This window comes from Camelina sativa, chromosome 4 (genome assembly GCF_000633955.1).
Source record: "Camelina sativa cultivar DH55 chromosome 4, Cs, whole genome shotgun sequence".
Classification (NCBI taxonomy): Eukaryota; Viridiplantae; Streptophyta; class Magnoliopsida; order Brassicales; family Brassicaceae; genus Camelina; species Camelina sativa.
This window is the reverse complement of record NC_025688.1, coordinates 10,633,085-10,648,689: the sequence shown is the minus strand read 5'-3', so window position 1 is coordinate 10,648,689 and position 15,605 is coordinate 10,633,085. Positions and strand designations below refer to the sequence as shown.

The 15,605-nt window shown below is 35.9% G+C and overlaps 1 pseudogene; it reads left to right on the top strand.

Annotated features, from left to right (window-relative positions):
* Positions 4,719-15,605, top strand: part of LOC104783731 — a 19,646-nt pseudogene continuing 8,759 nt past the window's right edge.

Genomic DNA, 15,605 nt, shown 5'->3' with positions numbered 1-15,605 from the left:
CATATAATATATTTTTTAATATGTTCATAAAGACAATTTGTTGGTAGTAGTAAAGACTAAAGAGTATATTTTAACAGTAAAATATATTTGTGTGTACAAATTCACTTTTAGTGGTGATGTAGATAGTAGATTTGTAAATGGATATACATTAGTGTATTGTAGCAAAAAAACAACAACTATTTTCTATAATTAAAAGTTTATCTCTTTACTTTTATATATTGTTTTTACTTACGAAAAGAACTAAATATATATTCTTTGTTAAATTTAATTTTATTTTAATAACTTTGAACTCATCTACATCTATTTTCTTTAACTAAAAGTGTATCTATTTACTGTTTTCTTTTCAATCAAACAATTAAAAGAAAATTTATCGGTTAGCTGCCCAAACCGGAGGGAAAGGATTTACAAAAGAAATTTCAGAGATAAGAGAACACGAAGCACGGGCAAGACAATCCACCTTCGTATTTGACGCATGCGGGATCCAAGAGATGGAGAATAGTGGAAAAGACTCCAACAAGTTAAACTCATCGAGCAAGTTGGAGAAGGACGGCCAATATTCAGAAGACTGCACCATAGTGAGTAACTCAGCACAATCAGTCTCAAAACGTTGACAAGCGATCCCTTCAACACATATCCGCTCAATGGCCCACAACAACGTTTTTAACTTCGAATGCATGGGAGGGACTCTGTTTTAGACACTTGGCCCCCAACAATAAGGTTCGCTCCTCACCAACGCAACACCACCAGCCCAATCATGAATGCACATTGGTTGCTTTCCAAGAACCATCAATCTGACAACGGGGTGAAGAAACCTGGACATCTGAATATGAAGATGGAGCTGACATGACTGCTGTAAAAGAGAGTGCCTATTCCCAGGCTAAATTATCGCCCAAAGTCTGAGTAGTTATATCATTTGCCTCTATCTCTTAACCTTGATTTTTTTATGGCCTTCTAGATTGCCCATAAAATCCATGGTAATTGAAGAAGTTGATCAGGATCACCCTGTTGAGAGGCGTCCCTACAAAAAAAAAATCCAAATTCGAGTACACCGACTTATACGGTAAACCCTCTGACAAGACCATAGTCAGAGATAAATCCCAAACTTCACACGAACGAGGACATTCAAAATAAAAACTTGATTAATAGTTTCAACCGTAGAGTCGCATCTTTTACATCAAATATCACATTGGACACCTCGGTGTATCTATTTACTTACTAAAAATATTTACTTTATATTCTTTGATAAATTTAATTTTATTTTAAAATTTATAAACCCGCACATCGGGCGGATCCTAATCTAGTATATATATATATATACTAGATAAGGGCCCGTATGATGTGCGGGTTTAAATCCTAAACTTAAAAAATATTTTTGAAAATATATAAAAAAAATATTTCGTAAAGTAATTATATAAATAATTTAAGTTAGAGAATATTTGTATTTATCTTCATACATTTATTTATATTTCTATATTTTTAATACATTATAACAATTATTACAATAATCTAAACCCTAATTATATCCCACTAAAATTTTTGCCAAATACTCATCATTACAAATATTATTATTGTCAAATTTCAAAAACGTTTCACAACTTATTCACCAAATATTTGACATGCAACAAATTCATCAAAGCAACATTTAATAAGTAACCACATATAATTTGACTCTATGTTTTACCATTAAAAATATGTTCTTATACCCAAAATAATTTTATTGTTAAAGTATGATCTTTATCACCACCACCTATAAAATGTCTTCTAAACAAATTAAACAAATTTTATGTTCCTTTACTTTCATTTTGTCATAATAATAGTTCTTATAATTACTAAAATTGTTTTGTGACATAATTTCTATAACCATGAAGTTTTTGTTTACTCCAAAGATATTTTGGATGAACAACTAGTGAAAGTTATCAACTCGATTACAATGATTTTATGACTAACACAAAAAAGTTGAGAAATTGAAAGAAAGTTAATATAATATAATAAAAATACAGATTTGAAAATTATAATCAGGATGGTAACTCATATACAAAATAGAAACTTTATATACAATCCAAAAAATGACATATGTCATAATCACGTTAATGATCAACAACCTAATTTTCTTCAGAAATATCCAATTGTACCAAAACAACTTAAAGCTATGACCTCGTCTCAAATATTCTCGAATCATAAATTCTCAACTTTTTTTTTACCTGAGTCAAAAGTTCTCATATATTTTTCTATATACCTTGTTTAAACGGTTGACGAACCTAATCCGATAGAAAACAACAAAAATCCGATTTGAAACTAATTTTAAAATGGTATACCGTTCCAACTTCCCAAATTTGTAACCGTTTCTCAATTACTCGATCAAGCAGCTCTTGTTTCATTTCCGGAATCATCAACATTATTCAGAAAAGACAACTCTAAATTTTGACCAAATACATCAACGACCGACTTATCTTCCAAACTTATAATGCTACTAACTATAGAATCACTTTTGGAACCTCCAGCAGTGTCTCTATCCTTGATTAATTTAGCGGGCTTATATACTTCGATTTCATTTCATTGCATCTGATAGCTTCCATTAAAAAACTCGCACGAATCAAAGACCCACACAATAGATCGAAAAAATTAGATCAGATAAAAAAATCAAAGATCAAAGCTTTCGATATAAACATGTAATGTTACTTAGATCTAATGTTATTTTCTTAATTAGTTGTCCTATTATGTTTCAAAAAAAAAAATCTTTTGGCATAACTTATGTTATTCTTTTTAATTTTGTTATTCACTATTTATTTATTAATGATAATATACATGCTTAGTGAATTACTTTTTTGTTTATACATGTCAAAATCTTATTGAGAAAACACATATAATAGAAGTAACGTACAATGTAAATAGATTAGTTTTGTTAATTTTTTTTTTTGATTTAATTTGTTTTTAGATATAAATATGTAAATTTTATCTAGATTTGATGTTATTTTCTTAATTAGCTGTTTTGAAAAATAATAATTTTTTGACACGTGTCAGTATCTCATCAATGTACTTAACATGTTAATGACTAATTTGAAAATCCAATTTTATATAATAAATTTTTTAATATAATAAAAATATTAGTTCAGACTTCTATTTAAGCTTTTTTCCTAAGACTGCCAATTGGTTCTTCACGATCTTCGTTTTCTTTGCATTTGCGTTCACAAATCTTGTTGTAGTACTCAGTGTTCAAAATTGGCTAACCATAGAGACATAAATATTTTTATTTTTTGTGTGCAAACAAAGACATAAAATTTAATGTTTTAGGTTATATAGTATAATTATACGACCAAATATGAATGACACATAGTATATTTATTTTACCATGTAGTGGTTGAGAATTTTTGTAACAGTGAAACTTTGATATGGATGCACATAGTATATTATCTTAATTATTTTATTTTTAATATAATAAGATTACAACTATCTTATGTTTTCTTTTACCAGGCTTGAAAATTGTGATTTTTAATCGTTAAAATTGACACGTGTCACGATCTGATGAGTTACTAACTTTGATTTTTAATCGTTAAAATTGACACGTGTCACGATCTGGTGAGTTTTTAATTTTGATTTCTAATCGTTAAAATTAACACGTGTCACAATTTGGTGAATTACTAACTTTGAAAATCAAGGTTTATATAATAAGATATTTTCTCTTTAAAATATTTGTAAATAAAAAAAAAAAATCTTGATTTGGTATCTCATATTTTTCTTGAAATAACAAGTACATCGAAATATAAAAAATAACAAATTCAACTAATATTCATCATAACTAATCCTATATAAATTATATGAAAAAGTAAAAAAATGGTAATGCATATTTATAATGTTTGTACTTTAATCATTAAACTTAGGTCTCTATTCGTTTTAATTGTTCCTTGTGCGGGACTTTCGATATTTACGCATACCTTTATAAATTTAAATTACTTTATCGTTATGTACAATTACAAATCATATATTAATATATATATATATATATATATATATATATACAGGTAAGAAAGAGTTAATGCATTCTTAAATTGTGTTTAACTAAAAATATTACAAAATGTAGCATATTAACAAGTGAATGCATTTAAATTCTTACAAATTTTACTGTCGTCTAATTCATTTTGTTATCATCTCTTCATAAATATTATTTGTCCAAAAAATATTATTCTTCAGGAATCCTAATACATATATAGTTTTTTTTTTGTTTTTTAATTGATAGAGTTTTTACTATATATTTGTTCAAGCTGGTCTTTCACTACTAAACTTATGGTAAGTTTAATGTAACAAATCAAAAATCAAATGAGAACTTCTAACAATCGTTACAATCCGCTCGCTGTGACGGTGTCCACTCAGCCAAAGAAACAAACTCTCCCTTCCCTTTTCTTAATTGATGATGAAAATCATGAAACGTGCTTCTTCTTTCGGTTCAATTATTGCATGCATTTGAGATTTTTTTTTTTTTTTTTTTTTTTTTTTTTTTTTTTTTTTTTTTAAAAAAAAAAANACCATTTGGTTTGCATCAAGCGTCTTAGCCATTTATAAACTTCTTCATGTAACTCTAAAAAAGCCGAAAGGAATGAAATACAAGACAACACTCATAGATTTCAACAACACCACAAAAGAAAACGTTTATGTTGTTGGCCTTGAAGATCTCGTATGCCAATGAGACAAAACACATGAGAATGATGGTAAAACATGCAAAGATGGAAGATTCAGAGGATACAATTCTATGGAAGGGTAGAGGTGGAAGATTCACTACGACATTCACCACCATGGAGACGTGGGAACATATACGACACTCTCGAGGAATTAAAGATTGGACAAAGGGGGTTTGGTTTGCAAAAGCAACGCCAAAATACTCTTTCGTCGCTTGGCTCGCAGCCCTGAAAACCACTGGCGATAGAATGCAGGCATGGGGTGGCAACGTTAACACATCCTGTGTCCTCTGTTCAGACCCGAGTCACCCGACTGAAACACGGGACCATCTATTCTTCTCCTGCCCGTTCTCCACGGAAATATGGACATGTCTTACACGCAAACTCCTCACCACCAGGTTTTCAACCTCCTGGAGTGACAACTAATCTCTCATCACTGATGCGACGCTGAGCTCTGTCACACTTTTCCTACTGCATTACGCTTTTCAGGCCACAGTCTATACCATCTGGAGGGAACGAAATAGTAGGCGACACAGGGACACTCCAATCTCAGCTCCTCTGCTTCTCAAAACACTAGACAGACACATAAGGGACAGATTGCTAAGCATTTGCACTCAAAGCAAAGGCAAATATGCAGCTGCCATGACACGGTGGTTGTCCTCAAGATACTCTGCAGACTAATTCATAACTTCATACTAATGTTTCTTTGAACTATTCAATCGCAAGTTTAGATTGCAAATGTAAAACAATATTTTTTCGAATAAATTTTACATTTTATTCAAAAAAAAAACATGCAAAGATGGAGAAAAGATCCCTATTTGGATGAGATTTTCTGAAAATACTTGTGCATTAAATAGCAAAGTGGAAAAGATAAAAAAATATGACCAATGTTAATGATAATAACTAACAAGAGAAGGTGGGCTTTATGAGCTGCCTCAATCCTCATTGCCAGGAGATTTCCTGGTGAAGTAAACTCTAACGATCAACCTATCCACAAAAACTTCTCAAGTCAGTCCTAGAGAACTCAACCTCGTGTCAACCATTGTTGTCTGTAGAGAATCTAGGACTCTGCTAATGAATTCAATTATTATGTTATTTGTTCATGATTTATACAGTTTTTTCACAAAATAAAATCGTGGAAAATATCACAAAATACAGAGATTGTTTGAAGCATTTTAATTTTTTTTTAGAAAACTAATTAACAAAATTATAGAATACGCTCTCTAGCATCATGTTCATGTTGTCTCTGCTGCTCTGGAGTTTGTTTTCACCATGGAGATTCACTCACCCAATCTCTTTATCCGGAAGGTAATTTAGTAATTTTCACAGAAATATCTGTTATGAGTTTCATTTTGATACATACAAAGATGGATCTTTCATTTAAGAAAACAGAAAAATGTATGGAGGTGATATTTAGGTACTGTTGGATAATGGATCTGTACAAGCTGATGCTTTAACCGTATATCATCTTGCTTCCTTGGAGAAGGTCTCTCTCTCAGTCATCATCTCTCTTAGATGTTTCTTCTTTCTCCTCGACACCATTGGGTGTCTAGCTGAATCATTCTTTTTTTTCAAAATTTGCATTATTGCGAGATTGCAATTGAACCTCGTGACTCTATTTTAGCCACAGAGGTTGACTGGCTAAAGTCTATCAACGCCAACCTTATGGTACTTCAGAAATGCATTCAATATATAATGTTTGCATATTTCTTCGAGTGTGTGGGTTATAAATTAAATAAGAAGATATTGGTTTCATCAGGTGTCAGATGTTGTCCCAATCGCTTGTCGTGCCGGAGCAGATGCCGGAATCCGCTCTATTTGCATCACCAACTTCAGGTCAATTAATGAAATTCTCTTGGCTGATTTACTGGTGTATTGCTAAGTTTTATGGTACAATGCATACATATCAAGAAAGTTAGTTTTCTCATAAATATAACATGTGATCATTGCAGTTGGGACTTCATATATGCAGAATATGTGATGGCAGCTGGACATCATCACCGATTCATTGTTTGGCAGGTAACTCTATATTTGATATAATAAGTATAAATCATTTTTCTCTATTCATCGATATTAATTTCTGCAGATAGCTGAGGGTTATTCGCATTGCGAAATTCTGATACGCCTCCCTGAATACTGTCCTAGTGAGTTTTATATATATATCCAGTAGTGTTTCTTTTTAGCATACCAAAACAAACTCAATCTTGTGTTTTTCCACAGTGCCTGCTTTCCATGATGTTATCGATATTCCCCTTATTGTGAGGCCATATCATAAATCTAAACATGAAGTTGGTTTTCATCGGTGCTCTTGATAACTTTTTATCAAATCTGAGTCCAGTCACATTTCAGGTTAGGAGAGAGCTTGGAATTCCAGACAATGTGAAACTACTCATCGTTAACTTTGGTGGGCAAGTAAGCAAATTCTCTTCTAACTTTTAATATCAATATCCAAATTCGATTTATTTTTTACAATATATTATTGCTTCTGTGATTTGCAGCCAACTGGTTGGACACTGAAGGAGGAATATTTACCATCTGGTTGGTTATGCCTGGTAATATCGAGATTACGTTATGTTGTTATGGTATTGTTGACTGGTATTTTTAAACAAGATGACATATTATCATTCTCTCTGTCATATATAGGTTTGTGGAGCTTCTGCTAAACAGAAACTTCCCCCAAATTTCATAGCACTTCTAAAAGATGTCTATACTCCTACTGGGATTGATGCTTCGGACTGCATGCTCGATATCATTGTAACATCAGTGAACCAGAAATTGGATTTCTGGTAGGGGTGTCGATCGAGTGTCGGTCGACACCATTCGCGGTTGGTCAAATCGGTTTGATTTAATTTTCCGGTTTGCATGGTTTGTTTGGGGAAACCCTAAACTTGACTATTAAAGAAAGAAAGTCGACTTCTTCTTTCTTTTTCAGCCGTTTCTTGTGAGGTTCATTGCTTGTCTTTGAGAGATCTGTGCTTGGGAAGTGAGATCTAAGGCTAAGGACGTGAAAAGAGCTTGCTGTGGAGCTTTCTTGTCCTGGGTTTCTCATTGATTGGCAAAGGTGAGTGCATGACCATGGCTTATCTAAGCTAAGATCTCTGTTTCTGTGATTTTTGTGTGTTGTTTGGTTGTTTGTGAGTTTTTTCACAGCTCCTAAGGTTTGGATTCATTCCTGGGATCGTGTGGGACGGAAATGAGAAACTTGGAGGAGAGATACGGAGGTTATGTTCGAAGGAAATCGCTGCTTGGCATCGGTGTCGGTTGACACCAACGCGAGGATGACTCGGGGACTTAGCGAGCGTCGAATGTGGAGGTTTCGGTCGAAACCGTTAGGGTTTTGGGAGTGTCGAGCAGGTGTCGGTCGACACCAGATGATCAATGATGGTCGACACCCTTCTACAGTGACCGGTTTATGCTGTGTTGCTTTGTGCATGTTCCTGGTTTGTTCTATTGTTGTTGTTTGTGGCATGGGAGATCTTATTGCTTGTGTGTATAGCCCATTAGATGGAAGGATTGCCTCACTAAGTATTTCTGGTAATACTTACGCCTCTCTTTTGTGTTGTGGCGTAGGTAAATGCAAAGTGTGATCGTGGAATCAAGACGATGAAGAGGAGGATGTTCTAGCAGCTCGGTTGTTTGCTCTGGTCTTTGTTAGGATGCTAGAGAGGAACTTAGTGGTCTAGAACGGATGTTAGGAATGCTGGTTTATGATTTGTTTAATGTTATGGATTGTTGTTGGAATGATATGATGTTATTTCTTTAATGATTATTGTATATACTATTTGTTATCCGCTGTCGTTGATGATTGGGGGTAGGTTGGTAGTGAGTATGGTATCACTAGATATTAGGTTATTAAAAAAAAAAACAGGTCGGGTTGTTTCAATCATCTATGAGTCTTTTCGTATAACATTGTGCTGATAATCTAATTCACGGCTACTAATTGCGAAATACTTCAGGAAAAATTGGATATGAAACTGTGAATGAAGCACTTGCATACAAATTACGGTTCATATTTGTGCGAAGGGATTATTTCAATGAAGAGCCATTCTTGAGAAAGATGCTTAAGGTTATCATATACCGAGTCTGCAATATATATATATATATATATATATATATATTTAAATATTTTTTATTCTCTTGGAAATTCTCCATTCTTGCGTTAAAGTACTACCAAGGTGGTGTTGAAATGATTAGAATAGATCTTCTGGCTGGATGTTGGGCGCCTTATCTCGAGCGTGCAGTTACACTGAAACCATGTTACGATGGAGGCATTGATTGCGGCGAGGTAGAATGTGCAAACTCTTTATATTAGCAGATCATTCTTTCTTGCACAATTATACTGTTATATAAAGTAGCTCAATTTCCTCTGTTGATGATGTCATTGCTCATGCTTGTTTCTAATTTCAGGTGCCAGCTAAAATACTGCAGGACACAGCAATGGGGAATAAGCGTTCCAAACTCAATGTGAGTGATACAAGCAAGAAAATGTTATCCATACTCTAGATTCATGTAGACAAAAAATATAGAAATTTGTTATTCATTTGTTACTAATCAATGGTATTCATCTTGATAATGTAGCTTAGCGGGGCGATGAGACTTACAGATAGCTCCAGGAAGAGATCTTTCCATTCCATAATGGTATCAAGTTGCCGGAAACGAAGCTGAAATTCCTTCCGTTGATCAGACACAAAAGTCCTCCAAGTGTGTTTCCTTGTGGATTTGGACATTTTCAAATGTTACTTAATTGATGGACTCACCTCTTATGTGTGTTTATTAACAGGTTTTTAGAAGGCTTTGAAATTTTTTATGGAGATCACCATGGCTTTTCTGATACAATCTATTTCTTGAATAGTCTGGCAACATTAGCTAAAATAGGAGGCCATCATCAAGAAAGGGAGCATTTGGCTGCTTCTGCACTTTTCAACTGGGAAGTTTGTTCCCTTAATTGGATTAATGAAGTTTGTGTGTTTTGAGGGACTAATGAAGTTTGTCTGGCCATTCAGGAGGATATTGTTGTTGCGAGAGCACCCGGTAGACTTGATGTAATGGGAGGAATTGCTGATTACTCTGGAAGGCTTGTCTTGCTGGTTAGTTCCTTCTACAAGATTCATCTTTTCGTTGGCATTAATTATTCACCTTTTAACAAAAGAGTGTTTCTTTATTATATGTTAGATGCCTACACGAGAGGCATGTCATGCTGCTGTGCAGAGGAATCATCCTAGTAAACAGAAATTCTGGAAGCACGCTGAAGCACGACATCATTCAAGAGACAATCCCATACTTAAATTTGTATGTTCTTCTCTATACTCGCTGGGTCTCTACATTGCTTTCCTCTATAACATTTTTGAAATTTAAGGTTTCATTTGGATCAGAATTGAGCAACAGAGGGCCAACTTTTGATATGGACGTTTTGGATTTTGTGGAAGAGGATGGGAAACCAATATCCTATGAGAAAGCCTCCATTACTTTTCCTGGGATCCATCTCAGAAGTTGTTTCATCTCATTCTCCCCATTTTTCAGATACTTCATCACAAAATCTATGATATAGTATAACATTTGAGTCCATTTCTAGGTGGGCGGCATATGTTGGAGGTACAATTCTGGTACTAATGAGGGAGATGGGTGTTCAATTTGAAGACAACATAAGCATACTGGTAAGAAAACTTTAATTAATTTCATGAACTGTGTTGTATCTAACTCAGTTACATACACTCTTTTAGGTTTCTTCAACAGTTACTGAAGGCAAAGGAGTATCTTCCTCTGCTTCAGTTGAAGTTGCTACCATGTCTGCTGTCGCTGCTGCTCATGGTCAGTACTTACTTCTCCGCGATAACTAATTTAATGAGTTAAAGATTCATTGAGCTGACTATGCGCATGGCTTGAAATATCTCCGCGAGATGTGGCTTTGCTTTGACAAAAGGTGGAGAATTACGTTGTTGGAGCACCTTGTGGAGTGTTGAATCAGATGGCTTCTGCTTGTGGAGAAGCTAACAAGCTTCTGGCTATAGTCTGTCAAGTACTTACTCTCTTCATTTTCTTAAAAAACATGATTCTCTTAAATGAGTATTAACTAGGTTGTCTACTCGCTGCAGCCAGCTGAGATACTAGGACTTGTTGAAATACCGTCTCATGTTCGATTTTGGGGAATCGATTCCGGAATACGACACAGGTGCGGCTGTACATTTTTTGTTTAGAAAATGCAAGAGAGGATCTTATATTTTTTTCTTAACACATCCGTTAATCTGCAGTGTTGGTGGTTCAAACTATGGTTCTGTGAGGACAGGAGCTTTTCTTGGTAAGACACTAAAGTCTTTTGCATCTTCCTTTGCTGAAGCCAACTCAGAAGAGGCTGAAGAGGAGAGCTCAGAGTTGATTGAATCTGATGCTTCGTTGGATTACTTGTGCAACATTTCTCCTCATAGGTATTATAGATCCCTCTTATGTATATAACATATGTGTTACTCAATTAGAGCATAATGATATTATCAATATTTTGCAGATTTCAAGCTCTTTACGCAAGTAAGCTGCCACAGTCTATCACCGCAGCAGAATTCATCAAAAAGTATGGTGATCATGGGGATTCTGTCACAACCATTGACAGAAAAAGTACATACGACATAATGGCGCCACCTGGACATCCAATATATGAGAATTTTCGTGTCCAGGTGAGCTAACCTAATTGTATGTATAATGATGATGTTAACTTATAGTAGTGGGGTATCTAAGAAAATGTTTTCTCTCTCTCTCTTAGGCTTTTAAGGCATTGTTGACAGCAACTCCTTCAGAAGAACAAGTCATAGGTCTTGGGGAGCTTATGTTTTCTCTCTCTCTCTCTTAGGCTTTTAAGGCATTGTTAATATTTTTACAAAAAAAAAAAGCGGTTCTTATGATCGAGTTTCTGCTAGTTAGTTAACCGTGAATTACGTGTTTACTTGGCAGTGCCACGACAGCTACTACGCGTGCGAGATTGGCTCTGATGGAACAGAAAGATTAGTGAAATTTGTGCACAATATGGAGAAGTTGAAGAGCTCTAAAACCGAGAATGGGACTCTCTACGGGGCCAAGATTACTGGAGGTGGTAGTGGCGGTACAATTTGCGTTATTGGAAGGAGTAGCTTGAAAAGCAGTGAACAGATTCTTCAGGTCAAAAGAATCATAACTTTGGTTAAGCACAAGGTTTCCAAACCACAAACAAACACGTAAATGGGGAAGACGAGGTGCACCACACGAGCTGCGAGATTCTCGTGATAAAACACAAAGGTTCTCTAGCTATGGAGTTTCGGATCTTAACAAAGCTGAGAATGAAGCGGCTACACAAACTAGGGCAAGCTTAAGAGAAAGTTTTTATTTTATTTCAACGTGAAAAAATAATGATACACACAGTTGCCTTTATAGGCAATTACAAAAAAAAGAAAAAATAAAGAAAAATATTCCAAAAATAAAACAAAAATAACAAAAATACTCTCTACTCTAGAGTTTATTGTGCAACAGTTTTATTTGAAATAACTAAATATGGGTAATTAATCCTGCAAAATCAAAGCAATAAACTCGTTAAAGTAAAAATGAAAATTGATGTTTATATATTTTACCCTGTTTTCCCTTAATATATTCACATCTTTTGCATCTTTTGCTATCCATTTTGACCATTATTGCATAGCTTTAGGACTGTTCTTGCATTAGAGTTTAGTTGCATTGCATTTGCATCTTTTCATGCATAAACAGGTGATTTTGGAGCTTAAGGAGCATGGAAGCAATGCTGAGGAGAAGTGAAGCAATCATGAGGAGAAAGCAAGAGAGCTAAGGCTGAAGAACCAAGGTCCGGAGTCCAACTCGACTGCCCACTCGACCAGACACTCGACCGTGTGCTGAGAGGGACTCGACCGAGTGGGAGGAGCACAAGAGGAGCCAACTCGACCGGTCACTCGACCGAGCACCAGGTCGAGTTGGTCGAGCCGCCTGGCTATTTTGTCTTTTAGCGTTTTTAGGGCTTCCACTACTTTTTCTATATAAGGGCTTGTACCTGCAGCCACCAAAAGAGTCCAGCTTTTTAGAGAGTCAAAAACCTAGTTTTTACCTTTTTGGGAATTATTCCTTTTGCACTTTTATTTTTAGATCTTGTACCTCCTTGAAGGAGAAAAACAAAGGATTCTTGGATTTTGTTGGTTCCATAACTTTCAAGATATTAAGAATTCGTGTTTGATTCCTTCTTCAATATTGTAGATCTTTGCTTTATCTATCTAATCATGCAAGTTTCATTATTTTCTGGGTTTATGACTTTGATGTTCATCATGTGTTCTTGTGAGTAGTTGCTTAGGATCTTGAGGATGGGTTAGGTTGGGCTGTGTTTGAGGTTTGTTTGATTTGGTCAAGCTTGATTGTTGTAGATCTCTTCTAGGCTAGATGTTCTTAATGCTGATCCTATATCTGAGAGGGTAGGATCTGATTTCAAGCCTCTTAGCATCACACCAATGTCTAAGGAGCATAGATAAGGCTAGATCTAGAGATTATCATTAGGCTTGCTAAGAGATTAGAAGTCTTGTTTGATTTTTGACATATTGCTTAATGCCTGCTTGTGTAGATTCTTTACTTTGTGAGAACAAGTCTAGAGATGCATGAGTTTGATTGTTTCTTGCCATGAGAGTGGATTAAACATGTCTTAGAAATATATGTCTAGAGATTAGCTCAAGTTGTTTGAGATTTGTTGACCAAGTTAGATGACCTCAATCATAGTCCAGCCCATGAATCCCTCCTCAAGACCTTCCTTGTTTATTGATTTCTTAGCTTAAATCCTGTTGTTTGATCGTTGTTTGATTCGTTTTGGTATTGCTCTGTTTTTCTTGTGTTGCTCTGTTTTGCGTATTTGTCCAGCTCGACCCTGCACTCGATCAGCACTCGATCGAGTGCTTGCTCGAGTTCCAACCCAGAACTTGTGTTTATGATTTGTGTTTGTCCTGTTTCACCCTAGTTGCATTTCTGTTGCATTCATTTAGTATCCTGTTCATTACTTACCTTGCATTAGTTCAATACTTGCATTCCCATAGTTTCTATTTCTGTTTGTTATAATCACTCTGTTCCATTTGCATTTAGCTCCTAGTTTCTGTAGTTTTACTTTCTGCACTTTACATTTCATAATAGGATTGTTAGTGACAAACATCCTTTACATCTGGCTTGACTTAGACTCATATGCACATCTTAATTGTTCACAAACACTCAGATTGGATTGACACCTCTTATACTACAATTGCATAAGGGGAATTAAAACACCCTGACATCCATTCATTCATAAGTTATCATTCCATACGTCATTCACCACCATTCACAAAAATAGTTAGTTTCAAAAATAATTCAAAAACTTACACAGATCGGTAATGAAGGAAAGTCTTGAGCTTGTTTACCAAGCCTTGGTTTTAGACGTCCTCCTAGTCTTCATGCATCTTCTATGTTAATCACAAGGAAGTTGTGATCTTGGGCCTGCGAGCCCACCAGTGGCCAAAAGTCACCTCAAATTGAATCCAGGTCATGACTCATGGTAGAAGGGGGTGCAACGTCTTCTTCATGTTGGTCCTGAGTTGTTGAGAAAATAGCTCGACCAAACGGCTCATGTGGAGGTGGTGATGAGATGATGGCTTCAAGTTAAGGCTATTCCCATTTTCCCTTGGAGACAAAGCTCATCTATGGGAGAAGACTCTTCCTACTGGAGCTATAACCACATGGGATGCATGCAAGAAAGCTTTTCTAGCCAATTTCTTCTCCAATGCAAGGACTGCTAGGTTGAGGAATGAAATTTCTGGATTTGCTCAAAGGAATAATGAGAGCTTTTGTGAAGCTTGGGAGAGGTTTAAAGGATTCCAAACTCAGTGTCCTCACCATGGCTTCAGCAATGAGTCCCTTCTAAGCACTTTGTATAGAGGAGTGCTTCCCAAGATAAGAATGCTTCTTGATACAGCTTCAAATGGCAACTTCCTCAACAAGAATGTGGAAGAAGGATGGGAATTGGTTGAGAACCTTGCTCAGTCAGATGGTAATTATAATGAAGATTATGATAGAACCATGAGGATCCCCTCCACTGATCAGGAGGACAAATACAAGCAGGATTTAAAGATGGTCAATGAGAAGCTTGACAATATTCTCCTAAGCCAGTCAAAAACCATTCACTTCATTGGTGAAGAAGAAGCTCCAGTCCAAGAAGGAGATAAGGAGTTTGCTGAGTTGTGTTATATGCAGAACCAAGGAGTAGGATACAAAGGCTACAACCAAGGTGGAGGATTCAAGCAGAACAACCTCTCTTATAGGAGCACCAATGTAGCCAACCCTCAAGACCAAGTCTATCCACCTCCTCAGCCTCAACAACAACACAACTATGCACCCAAGCAGCAACAACAGGTGTTCCAGCCCCAATTGTGTTCCCCACCAGGGTTTCAGACTAACCAAGACCAGGAACAAGACCTAAGAGCAATGATACAACAGCTGTTGATTGGGCAAACCAATGGGAAAATTGAGGAAGCCAAACAGTTTGCTGAGCTGAATAAGAGGTTAACATCACAATATAATGATCTCAATATGAAGTTTGAAGGACTTAACTCAAGAGTGAAGTATATGGAGAGCAATATAGCATCTACTTCAGCTCCAAAACCCACCCAACTACCTGGAAAAGCAGTTCAAAACCCAAGGGAGTTTACTGCCAAAGCCATTCATCTCTTTGAAGAGGAAGTCACTGGGGCCAGTGAAGTTCAAGTTGGGGAGGATTGATCATTTCTTGAAGCTCAGAGTGAAGTTTGTGCAAAGCAGACTGACTCCGTATTGCACTCGACCAGCTGCTCGAGCATGCACTCGACCGTGTGAGTGTTCGAGTGGTCGATCGAGCTGAAGAGTCAGAAGCTGTCAAGCCTGCTAAGTACATCCCTCCTGCTTACAAACCGCCTCTACCATTCCCAG